Source organism: Haliotis rufescens, unplaced genomic scaffold, assembly GCF_023055435.1.
Source record: "Haliotis rufescens isolate VD_foot unplaced genomic scaffold, xgHalRufe1.0.p SCAF_16, whole genome shotgun sequence".
Taxonomy (NCBI): Eukaryota; Metazoa; Mollusca; class Gastropoda; order Lepetellida; family Haliotidae; genus Haliotis; species Haliotis rufescens.
Genome location: NW_025963846.1, coordinates 25259552 through 25272145, shown reverse-complemented (window position 1 = coordinate 25272145; position 12594 = coordinate 25259552).

Genomic DNA, 12594 nt, shown 5'->3' with positions numbered 1-12594 from the left:
GCAGTCATTGTGACCAACTCATCCTCAATTTAATCGTGTATTATCAAGGTAACAGGGCACGTGTTATTCCCATAAGAACACTGGGAAAACATCATGTAATTATTTATATTACAATATCGTATCTACAAAAAATATACTGCACATCTTTGTATGTAAATATAAATACTATAAGTGGGCGGCCTGTAAAACGTGTTGAGTACGGAGAGAATAGACTCAGGGCTGACCATTTGATATTCTGGAGGGTTTGGATTTTTTGAAGATATTTTTTTTCAGCTAAAACTGCATACCCAAATTGTTTTCATTAAAACTATGAGTCAAAATATTTTTATGAAAACACATTGCAACGATGTAAGAAATGTGGAAGACAATTGGGATTTTTTTCCAACAAGGTGAAGCATAATTATTATTTTTTCAAGAATTGTCGGGGAAATTTAATTTTTGGATCAAATCCCAGAATGTGTCCTGGGCCTCCTGAAATATCGAGTGAGTGAGTAAATTATTTCATACTATCTAATATATATTACAATAGGTGCGTTCGATTATTGAAATTTGAGTGACCTGAGTCAACCGAGGTTACCACGTTGCTGGCAACCAGGGATGACTAGATTCAACCTGAGTTAACCGAGGTTACCACGTTGCTGGCAACCAGGGATGACTAGATTCAACCAGTGTCAACCAGTGTTAACCGGTGTTAACCAGTGTCAACCAGTGTTAATCAAGGCAGTACGCGAAATGAAACGCAAACAATTCAACCATAGATGTGATGATGTATGTCAGGAGAGAGAGAGAGTGAGAGAAAGAAAGAGAGAGAGAGAGAGAGAAAGGATAGAGTGAGAGAGAGAAGAGAGAGAGGGGGAGGATAGAGTGAGAGAAAGAAAGAGAGAAAGAGAGTGAGAGAGAGAGGTGAGGAGAGTATAGAGTGAGAGAGAGGGGAGAGGATAGAGTGAGAGAAAGAAGAAGAGAGAGAGAGAAAGAGAGAGAGAGAGGATAGAGTGAGAGAAAGAAGGAGAGAGAGAGTGAGAGAGAGAGTGAGGAGAGAATAGAGTGAAAGAAAGAAGGAGTGAGAGAAAGAGAGAGAGAGGGTAGAGAGAGAGAGGATAGAGTGAGAGAGAGAGAAGAGAGAGAGGGGGAGGATACAGTGAGAGAAAGAAGGAGAGAGAGTGAGAGAGAGAGAGTCATGGTCTATAAGACAAAACTGAGAGGTTATCGGGCGTTTCATTGCTTGCAAAACTGCCATTGTTGATTTTCTATTTAATGCACCTTAAATGACAAGACATTTCAGAATCTAAAATCAAACGAGATGCAAAAATCATCATCAAAGTTGCAAGGGAGGTAACTCTATACAGCATCGTGTCTCGGTCACATTCGTTCCTTGCAACATGAATACTGTTAATCGCCTCCTATTTCCAAATTTACATTCTCTGATCAGGCTGTGAGTAGCGCAACCTGATATGCTTCACTAACTATTCAACAACCTGGTTCGTAGTTCGTGTTCTTTAGTAAGCCAAAGATTCTATATAAGATAGATAATATTAAATGCGGGGCAATCTGTCATTAATACGACAAGGTATATCACTATACACTATTTACATGATTGTCATGGTAACCGTGAAAGGGTGCATTATAAATTAATAAAGGAGATACTATATGGCCTCATTGTCACTTTGAAATTGTCTAAACTAAAGTTTACTATCAATTTGTGAAGCACTGTAGTGATTATATTACATTTTCTGTTTTACAAAATAATACGAGAGCTACACATCTTTTAATATACCAGAGGTATTGAAATATAGATATACTGAATTTTGAGAGAGGGAATTTATTTATGACATTTTGGTTTTTCAAAACACACATGGATGCGGAGTCCTTGGTCAACACTGCACGCGTTCTTCACACCCCATTCGTCACCACTCGCCCCTTTCCGTAACCTGCAAGAAGATTCGGCTTGTCCCGGAATAACACGAGTTGCTCACGAATGTTCCCACCCTACACTGGCGACATTTGGGTGTGGTCAGCTCTAATATAATATCCCTAATAAACTGCATTATTGTGCATAATAATGAAAATTAATGACCCGAAAAAATAATATATGTATAATATTAGTTCCAATTTATAACCATTTTAGCCACTTGAATTTCGAGAAAAACGAAATAAAAAATATATAATAAATAAAAGTGCTTTCGTAAACTAGCACTTGCTATAAATTGCGCCGCCGCAGGCTATATTTATAAGCTGGGACTCGTCTCTAATATCACACGTTGACGACGCGCATAGGGAGCCGGGAACCAGCTTAGCTATATTTAGTAAACAAATGATAGATCACTGGGAGGAGCTTATGCACACTCGATGACCCCTGACGTCACAGGGAATTGTTTCGCCGGTGTGACTGGCAACAAAATACTACAAATAACGTCATAGGGTATTGCCACGTGTTTGAAAAGGTTTGTGGTACTGTATTCTAAAGGCAGTCTTCGAAACAGATGCCCCGTTACATTTATACCAATAGGGGTACGTTGCGTCATGATGACTCACGTGATGTCCCTGTGTACGTCATGACAGGCTGACGCGGCATCGGCATGATGATTCGTCCTGGCCTCTTCTTCTTTTTGATGATAAAGGCGATGAGGAACCCGATAATCATGGCGGTTAGGATCACTTCTATCACGATACCAACGATGTAGCCACTCCTGGACAAAAAAAACATTGTGCCCTTTTCAATAGTGAGACCCCTTTAATCCGGACGAGAGCGTTCTGGTGAAATTCTCTGGATTGACAACTTACACTGAATATAGAGTGATCTCCCTTTGAACATGGTTACTCAAGCTCCTTCCCAGCGCGTGACACCTTCGTTACACTCTCGGTAACATCGCTGCCACCAGTGTGGGCGCGGCCATTACAAGAATCCTAAAAATTTGCCTTCTAACCCCAAATGTAGTAACATTGATACTTTTGTTTATGTCTTTGGGAATGCCATCATATTTCATTTTGAAAAGGTTTGCGACTGACCATGTTTTCCAGATAAATTTACTTTGTTGTTTTAATAATCAGAAATGGTTCGAGATTGCAGACTTACGGAAAATCAACCAACTTTTCCCTTACATTCTTACTATATCAATAACACGATAGTTTTAATGAAACAGAAATTCAAATTGACAAACGAAGAAAGTAATTTAGCAGCGATAAGTGTATTCGGCGTCACGACAGTCGTCACTTGTTTGTAAACATAACGGTCATTCGGTTGCGAGTTCAACTCCAAGCATGGTTGTGGCCACCTATTCACAGTGCGGAGTATTGACTGGTGGCAGCGATAGTATATATAGAGAGCTCCGCGAACGGGCTATCGCTGTGAGGAGCTTGATGGTTACTGTTCCTGGCAGTACTCGTCCGAAAAGAGAGGTTTCCGGATTAATTTAATTCGGATTAACGGGGTCAAGATACACTCGACACGAAACCTTGAAATAGGTTCAAGTGTGTGTCCATGTAAAGTATCTGAACTGTATCTTTTCTTACCAATATCTCGCTAATCTCATGCAGGTCGTCTTCCTTTTTGACGGGGCGATGGGGAAGCATGTTTAGTGACGTGCGTGCGTCCGACTGGACTAATGCCGGTTAAGTAGTGCTGGCCCACCATACTGTTTTTTTACTGAGACACGGGGCGGTCGGGTAGCCTAGTGGTTAAAGCGTTCTCTCGTCACACCAAGACTGGGTTCGATTCCCGACATGGGTACATTGTTTAAAGCCCTTTTCTATAGTCCTCCACGTGATATCGCTGGAATATTGGTAAAAGCGGCGTAACACAAAACTAACTCCGAGCCGACCAGTCCTTTCTTCAAACCCTGAATGCCGGGCGCCAGGCAGGGTAACAACATGGTACATGGTTTAGGGAAGGATTAAAGTTTAAACTTTTAATTTAAGGATTAAACTTAATTAAAAATTAAATTTAATTTCGTTAAACCCCGTTTTGTACTGTGAAGGATTCCCCTGCTTTTTAATCCTGATTCGTTCTTTTTATACTATTAATATGTAAGTGTTTCACTAAAGTTGTAACTGTAAGACCAGCATCGCTTTCCTCCCTGGTCAAGTTGTCTTGCCGTGATATAACTGGAACGGCGCCATTAAATTCATCTCACTCACATATTTTCTGACGCGACAGACCTTATATGGACATGTCTCATGTACATGTATTGAGTTCCAGAGAGAACGATCTATATTGTGGTTCTTTTCATCCTAACAAGCGGGGACATGTGTGCTCCGGTCGTCTAAGGTGCCTCCATTCCCTGTGCAGAGTCGCGTCCCTTGGGCACGCCAGGAACCTATGATTGTTGGTTCGAATCCCGCTTCGCCCCAATTATGTTTCTAGCTTTGTCAGCACCATTCCCATGCTCGTGGGTCTCACCGAAGTGGTAAACGTCTGAGACCTGCATCACTTCGGGCTTTCCTCCCACATTAAGCTGACACGCCGTGATATAACTGGAATACTGTTAAAAGCGGCGTTAAACCCAACTCACTCACTCATCCTAACAAGCAGTGCCTAGCTAAGCCAGCCGCGTCCATATCACCGTATAGGCTGGACTAAAACATTCCATCGAGACACAGTATCTCAGTGGGAAAGTTATACATTTAAATGTTAATATGATCAGTCCTAAAGTCCGCGTAAGATTGGTCAAATCTCCATCGTCTTTGCGACAATCGTATTTCGGCGAACCGGTCCAAGGGATGAGTGGACAAAAGGAATATGTTCTATTGCGTTAAAATGAACATTTCTTTTTTAAGAAGAGTAATCAATCAATCTTTATTTCACATACTTAAAGGTCGCTGGCCTGTAGTACATTCCAAATTATCCAGTGAGAGTCTTGGATTACAAACAAACCTTTATCCAACAGATTGTCTAAAATTCAAAATGGTATTCGCCTTCTACTTTGTTTAAGTTGCATCACTGACAAATTCTGTTTTCACGTGGAATACCTGTCTATCCTCCCATCTCAATAAATAATTCATGTGAGATACAACTCAATCATGCAAGTTGTACTCTGAATTTACTAACGTTTACATTTAATGACTAGTTTTAAGTAACAAAACCCTTCTTGAACAAAGAAGAGAACTTTAGTTTACTAGGCAATGAAAGAGACGCATGCCAATTCTAAATGTACAATTTGTGAAACCCATTTCTGGTGTCCCCCGCCGTGATATAGCTGGAATATTGCTAAAAGCTGCATTAAAACCATACTCACTCACTCACTCAAAACGACCGCTAGTGGTAGAGTAACTGCCCCGGGCAGCGGAAGGTCCGGGGTTCGGTCCCCGGCCGCGTCATACCAAAAGACGTTAACAGATGGTACTTTTCGTTACCCTGAGTGGCGCTCGGCATTAATAGGCTAAATGCTATTGATATGTTAGTGTTTCACTAGAGTTGTAACTGTGTAAGACCAGCATCGCTTTCCTCCCACGTCAAGTTGTCTTGCCGTGATATAACTGGAACGGCGGTATCAAATGCATCTCACTCACATATTTTCTGACGCGACAGCCCTTATATGGACATGTCTCATGTACATGTATTTAGCGCCACAGAAAACTATCTATATTGTGGTTCTTCTCATCCTAACAAGCGGGGGCACGGGTAGAGTCGCGTCCCTTGGGCACGCCAGGAACCTATGATTGTGGGTTCGAATCCTGGTTCGCCCCGATTATGTTTCTAGGTTTGTCAGCACGATTCCAATGCTTGTGGGTTTCACCGAAGTGGTAAACGTCTGAGACCTGCATCACTTCGGGCTTTCCTCCCACATTAAGCTGACACGCTTTGATATAACTGGAATACTGTTCAAAGCGGCGTTAAACCCAACTCACTCACTCACTCACTCTGTCATGAAGGTATGATAGGTGAGGTGAAATTGGGTTTAACGTCGCGTCCAAGATTATTGCACTTATATAGCGACGTGCATGCACGTGTGTGTGTGTGTGTGGCTGCTTGTACTAGTCCGGACTGATGCCGATTTATAGTGCTAGCTCAATGAGATACCATGTCGCAGTTTAAAATGAATACCCCACTCAGACACAGTATACTGACTCCGAGCCGACTAGTCCTTGTTTTAGCCCCTTAATGCCGAGAGCCAGACAGGGTAACAACAAGTACAATCTTTTAACGTCTTTTTGTATGACGCGGCCCGGGATCGAACCCTGGACCTTCCGCTCTCCGGGCGGACGCTCTACCACAAGACCACGGAGGCGGTGTGAAGGTATGGTAAAAGTTAATGATGCAGGCAGCTAGTTTATTATCTTAAAAAAGTGGAAGGTGATAACACAGATAAAGGCCTTCATTTTAAACTCAGAGGTAATATAAATTATACCGAGTTTTTAAGTTTGTTTGGGTTTTTGTAAATTGAAAAAAATGTTCAATTATATTATAACTATCTAACCATCTCTGATTCCTTAAATAGATTGTAAAACGTAAGTTTGTGTAAAAATGACTGGGTTCCATGAAGGCCTGGGTAATAAATGAATTTGGCACACACACACACACACACACACACACACACACACACACACGCGCGCACGCACGCACGCGCGCGCATGCGTGTCGCCATATAGGGGCAATAATCTTGAATGTTATGTTATGTTTCTAGGTTTTTCAGCACCATTCCCATGCTCTTGGGTTTCACCGAAGTGGTAAACGCCTGAGACCTGCATCACCTCGAGCTTTCCTCCCACATTAAGCTGACACGCCGTGATATAACTGGAATACTTTTAAAAGAGGCGTTACACCAAACTCACTCACTCACTAATGTCGGAGAAAAAAGTCCGAAGTGATGCAGGTCTCAGACATTTACCACATCGAGCACGGATATGGTGCTGACAAACCTAGAAGCATAATCGGGGCGAACCGCGATTCGAACCTACAATTATAGCTTTCTGGCGTGCCCAAGGGACGCAACTCTGCACATCGAATGGCAGTGCCATAGACGACTGGGCCACCCATGCCCCCGTTTTTTAAAGAAAAAATGTGATTGATTGATTGCTTGATTGGTAGCGGTGAGCTGGCAATGAAGGTTGTAGCGCCACTAAAGAGAAGGGTGTCATAAGAATTTGTTTTTAAAACAAAATATAGTTTAATTCTAAGGTTTCGCTCAAAGAATTGTTTACATGCAACCTGTCAGTAAGTTGCTAGTTTTGTCAACACATGTCTTAGAAATTGATACTGAACCCGTTTCGCTGGCCCGTCCTTTGGTGACATTGTCGATAAAACAACTCACATATATACTCATGTGTTAGAAGTTATATATTTCCTGATATAATGCGAAATGACGAATTACTTTAAACAAATGAAGTTATGTAATATTATGCATCATTTAACTAATAATCCGTACATATATGTATTTGTAAACATATGATATCTTGAAAGTTATGACATTTTCAACTTTAAATTCGTCAGGTCACACATTGAGATGAATATGTTATTGAAGCGATGGATCCCGTACCCCCATCACCGATTGATAAAATGGATAAAATGACTTTATGGTTATGACAAGTGTAGTCACGTGACGGGAAACTCAAGTGAACACTGCTCTGACACAGTTGCCATGTATGATTCAAGTGTTTCCGTTTGACCCGCTGCCATGTCAGATGTAATGCGATAGTCACGTGACACTTCGCTCCGGATTACACTACTCTGACACAGTTATACAATTGCCAGCTAACATGGCGAGTTTGTGTGTGTTGGTGCTGCTTGTAGCAGCCTCATCTGTGGTTCATGGACACGAGAATATTGCAGCAGTTGTCAGTCAGATGGGTTTGCTTGAGAAAGACATTAACCAGCTGAAAGTGGAATTGAACCACTTAAAATCTGACGTTCCAAACAAGATGGACATTTTGGAGTTACTGCTGAGATCGGATTTGACAGAGAGGATTGTATCTTCCTATATACGTAGTCAACTAGAGTCGTTTGAGGCCACGGTAAACAGTCACGTGATGTCCCAGATTAAACATCTGAAGCGTGGATATCAGCAGATGAAGCGACAGACACTGAGTCTCACAAGACAGTTGGGGGACACTGTGAAAGACAAAGATGCATGTGAACAGCAGGTGAGTGAACTAAAGGCAGAGTTCAACCTAACACGTCGTCACGTGACCCATGTTGAAAAGGAAGTGAGTTTACTAAAAGATCACGTGTCACTCGTCATACGACAGAGTACTGACATGCAAGCACAGATTAATGAAACCCAACGATCAGTTGAGACCCTTGTGAAACAGAACGTACGTTTGAGAAATGACTTGATTGTGATAAACGCCAGTCATGCGGAAGATGTGCAGACATTGGGAGACTTTCATCTGAATTACGTCAACAGGACACGTGACCTTCAGACCAATGCTGACAGTACACAACCCATCCCACATTACACACCCACGACTCCACCTGGACGTCCCTTCACGTCAGTGGCCACAACACCTACAACACGACAGTTTCAAAACAAGACGAAAATATTGGTTGTACAATATGGCTCTGGCTCCTTACAACATCCATATCAGATTACCATCGATAAAAACGACATGAAGACGTATCCTTATCTCCACACATCACACGTTCAGGCTGTAACATACGAGCCTGTGTCCAGGAGACTGATATTCAGTAGATATTTGCCAGATGGTATCTTCTCCTCAAGGCTGGACGTGTCGGGTGTCACAACACTACGGGAGGGAATCACGTCATTTGGAATGGCAGTCGATGTTGACAGACAACTCATCTTCCTTACCACATACACACCGACGAAGACAATCAGTCGTATGTCCACATTTGGGAAACACTTTCGGGGCATTGTGGACTTGTATAATCACGGAACAGACAATCCCTATGCCATTGCTGTAGACTCCAGGAAGAAGATGATCTATTTCTGTAAGGATGATGATGGGTTGTGGTCTGTGGATTATAATGGGAATAGGCTGCATCAGATAGACGTGAGACGTGACGTAATTGAGGTTACTATTGACACTATACACAATGTCCTATATTTCAGCGAGCAGAAGAAGGTGATGAAGCGATCTTTATCAACTAATACTACAACGGAAATATTGGAATTCAGTGATTGGATTTATAGCCTTGTCTACTACAACAACACTCTGTACATAAGTGGAAAGAATATTGACGTCATATACCTGGAAAACAACGTACAGTCCAACCTGAAGACAATGAAGCATTATTACAATGTAATGTGTTTGATTCCGTGATCACATCTGTCTAAGAGAGACTCCTACACGAGACTTTAGCCTATGAACAGCTATGAAAATTGATATTTTCTCACAAACAGTGACAGATGGCCACATGTGTTAAGATACGAGCGACCATTACTTTCATAAGTATACTGTTACACAGAGCGTTTTGTACAGTTCAATGATGTGCACCAGGACGTATGTTGAACACTCCAGGGGGCGCTCGTGCCTAGCTGCCTTAACACCGCTGCCACTAGTACCGAATTACTTTTAGTCTTAGTTTCTATCTATGCTATATGTTTATTGAAATGTAGAATGTATTGTATGTTGTTGTATTCGTCTACCGAATGTCCTTCTGCTATGTGTATACCTCTAGGTCCTACCTGGTAGTATTCGCCTACCGCACAATCTCATTAAAGTCAGATCTTAGTTAAACGACATGCAAACAAACATAAACACTCATGTAGCAATTTTCTTTAATGTGTCAATATAAAACTCGAACAGTCACTTACCAATAATATTGTAATATTATTTGTGTTGCTGAAGATATGTTCTTAATGCATATCAGATAATTTTCCTGTATATAATTCCATACCGTAGTTACCCAAATACTTGCTACTTAGGGATATCATTGTTCTCATTGTTTGGGGGCACGGGTTGCAGAGTTGCGTCCCTTGGGCACGCCAGGAACCTATGATTGTGGGTTCGAATTCCGGTTCGCCCCGATTATGTTTCTAGGTTTGTCAGCACCATATCCGTGCTCGTGGGTTTCACCGAAGTGGTAAACGTCTAGGACCTGCATCACTTCGAGCTTTCCTGCCACATTAAGGTAACACGCCTTGATATAACTGGAATACTGTTAAAAGCGCCGTCAAACCCAACTCGCTCACTCATGGTTAGTTTATGTAGGGGGTCTGTATAAGAGCAAATATGCACGAACTGGATTTACCAACTAGATAATCTGTTTTACCGCGGCATCGTCATGCTGCTATGAAATTGAGTGAGCAGATGGAATGCATACAAGCTCTGGGCTGCAGTGATGCTATTTGTCATATATTACCCTTGTCATTCCGAGACCTACCGACGAGAAATATGATTGCTTATCGGTTTTTGATGACTCAAGTGTAAATGAAAACGAGTGAGTGAGTGAGTTTGGTTTTACGCCGCTGTTAGCAATATTCCAGCAAAATCACGACGGGGGACACCAGAATGGGCTTCAAACATTGTACTTATGTGGAGAATCGAACCCGGGTATTCGACATGACGAACGAAGGCCTATAACCACTAGGCTACCCCACCGCCCTTTAAGTCACCTGGATCTTTGGATTCCAGACGAATTATCTCTTCACTTCGGCGAATTGTTCGCGATAGAATGTTGATATAAAATGGATAATCGGGGTGATTGTTGCTTGGACACTGCCACATCATCACACCGCCCCTGCTGTGTAGTGAATGTCAATGAAAGAAATGCTCCAAATAACTGCTCACTGACCGAAATAGTTATTAGTTACCCAGTTACTTAGCGAATTTGATCAGTCATTATTAAGAGAATTACATTAACAATATTACAAGGCCAATATGTGTCTGACACTCTGACTCATATTCATCTGCCTGTTGTCTCTAAACGGAGAGTCTGACGAGGAGCAAGGTTGAAGTCGGGAATGGCAGAGTTTTTTACCCCGAATAAAAATTGAAACAATTTTGTGACGTCATGTTCCCGATTCATTAAAAATAATGGAGCCGAGGTCCCTAGGTACGAGGTTAATGCCCTATTTAGAACACATCTGCTTTCACACTTTGACGAAGCTTTGTCGTATGGAAAATATTTAAAAAATACACCAGAACCTTTTGTTGCCTGTATTTATTCTGTGTGAGTCGCCCTTGCCTGATGCACGAGGAATACGCTCTCTTCCACTGTTGAGCGTGCACCAAGTTCCGTCGCGAGCTCATATTTACAATGCATGGTATAAGGCTCTTAATAATTTCGTGGGGTCCTCTTGTTTGATTTTTGTTTAACGCCGCACTCAGCAATATTCCAGCCATATGACGGCGGTCTGTAAATAATCAAGTCTGGACCAGACAATCCAGTGATTGACATCATGAGCATCGATCAACTCAACTGGGAAACTAACCATCCCGTCAGTCGCCTCTTACGTAAAAAAACTCGACTTTGGGTTGTTGAAGACCTGTACATGGGCGGATACAGAGGGGTGGGTGGGGGTGGGGGGGTGGGGTGCGCACCCCTCCCCCCCCCCCCCCCTTTTTATTTCGAAAAAATCGTTATTTCTGTATAAATTACAACCAAAGACAATAAATAGATCTTAGTTGTGCACCCCCCTCCCCCCCCCCCTCCCCTTTTTTATTTCGAAAAAATCGTTATTTCTGTATAAATTACAACCAAAGACAATAAATAGATCTTAGTTGCGCACCCCCACCCCCCTTTTCAAAAAAGCTGTATCCGCCTCTGCTGTACTACCCCGAATCGTCACGGGTCTCTGGGGGTCCTAAAGTAACATTTTATCAATCGCTTATAAATACATGCTGACGGGGATTACAGGAGCTATAGAGAACTGAATCTAATTGCTTTAAATATGAACATATACGTATCCCAATTGCGTGGATCGTAGTTCATGATGTCTGGCCCAGACTTATTGACAGAACGCCGTCCTTCAGCTGGAATATTGCTGAGTGAACGCTGGATTACTGGTGTACAGTGTATGTGAGTGGGTTGTTGGACAGTGAATGCGGGATGATTGGCGTACTGTGAACGTGAGTGGGTTGTTGTACAGTGAATACGGGATGATTGGCGTACAGTGCACGTGAGTGGGTTGTTGTACAGTGAATGCGGGATGATTGGCGTACAGTGCACGTGAGTGGGTTGTTGTACAGTGAATGCGGGATGATTGGCGTACTGTGAACGTGAGTGGGTTGTTGTACAGTGAAAACGGGATGATTGGCGTACAGTGCACGTGAGTGGGTTGTACAGTGAATGCGGGATGATTGGCGTACAGTGCACGTGAGTGGGTTTTTGTACAGTGAATTCGGGATGATTGGCGTACAGTGCACGTGAGTGGGTTGTTATACAGTGAACGCGGGATGACTGGCGTACAGTGAACGTGGGTGGGTTGTTGTACAGTGAATGCGGGATGACTGGCGTACAGTGCACGTGAGTGGGTTGTTGTACAGTAAATGCGGGATGATTGGCGTACAGAGCACGAGAGTGGGTTGTTATACAGTGAACGCGGGATGACTGGCGTACAGTGAACGTGAGTGGGTTGTTGTACAGTGAATGCGGGATGATTGGCGTACAGTGCACGTGAGTGGGTTGTACAGTGAATGCGGGATGATTGGCGTACAGTGCACGTGAGTGGGTTTTTGTACAGTGAATGCGGGATG